Source organism: Fragaria vesca, unplaced genomic scaffold, assembly GCF_000184155.1.
Source record: "Fragaria vesca subsp. vesca unplaced genomic scaffold, FraVesHawaii_1.0 scf0510988, whole genome shotgun sequence".
NCBI classification, from domain to species: Eukaryota; Viridiplantae; Streptophyta; class Magnoliopsida; order Rosales; family Rosaceae; genus Fragaria; species Fragaria vesca.
Window position 1 is genome coordinate 1 of NW_004441453.1, and position 1,056 is coordinate 1,056.

A 1,056-nucleotide genomic window follows, 5' to 3' on the forward strand; every position below is an offset into this window, starting at 1 on the left:
TGGTTATTTCGTATCCCCCCCTTTTCTTTTCGTATAATTTTGCTTATTATACCCGCTGCTGTAGCATTATAAACATTATTGTTACTCTTGCTCCCGTCGGGATAAATCTGACCCCTTCCTCTGTTCCCGCCTACGTATATGGGATATTTTAAGAAGTGAACATCTTTATTAGTAGCAGGGTCCGGGGAAAGAATAGGAAAGGTGATTTCACTATATTTCTGACCAGGAACAGGACCTATCACAAGAATATTTTTTTTAGTAGGGCGGTAACTTTGAAAAGACAGATTTCCATCTTTTCTTTAATCTCGGGCGAAATACGATCGGGCGGGGCTAGTTCAAATCCCTCGGGTAAAATAAGAACAGCCCCCACATTTAAAGCTCCTTTTTTACCATTAGCAAGAACTTGTTTCACTTGCAGATCATAGGGAATTCGAACAACTGCTTCAAATACAGTATCCGGAAGTACCGCTTGTGGAACCTCGATATCCACGGGTTTATTAGCTAAATGGCAATTGGCACATACAATACGGACCCGTTGCTTCTCGTGGATTTTCATAACCCTGCTGTGCAAAAACGGGATAGGCATTTGAAAGTGGGTGCCTGAGTTATTATATATATGATGAGCGATAGGGAAATGGATCGAGTAATCTCTTTCTTTATCGACGTAAAAGGTTTTTTTAGTTTGCATGGTCCAATCATTGATCCCGAAATTTTCTACAATAAAATTAGGTAGGTCACTAGTAGAGTTCCCTATCTATAATTTTGATATTTACTGAAATAATTTTTCTGAAATATTGGAGAAACCCCTTTACTGGGTAGAAAGAATAGGTACAATTTTGAGTGTTTTGCTTATGTACAAAGTAACAAATATTATAATTGGGCCGTTCGATAATTTTTCAGTCATTCATTGAATGATAAATCACCACAAGTGAAGGAGATACACGATTTAAATAACGAAAGATCCAATATTTAAAAATTGTATCTAAAATGACTGGAAAAGTAGAAACAAGACCGGATATAATTTGATCATTATGAGCAAATCCAAAATCTTTGTAG

The 1,056-nt window shown here is 36.8% G+C and overlaps 1 pseudogene across 1 annotated transcript; it reads right to left on the reverse strand.

Moving 5' to 3' along the window:
• Nucleotides 1-17: 17 nt before the first annotated feature.
• Nucleotides 18-1,051, reverse strand: LOC101309691 (annotated as a pseudogene; the record flags this gene model as incomplete). The annotated part of the gene is made up of 1 exon (XR_185418.1): nt 18-1,051. The product of XR_185418.1 is annotated as an apocytochrome f-like (transcript).
• Nucleotides 1,052-1,056: the final 5 nt, after the last annotated feature.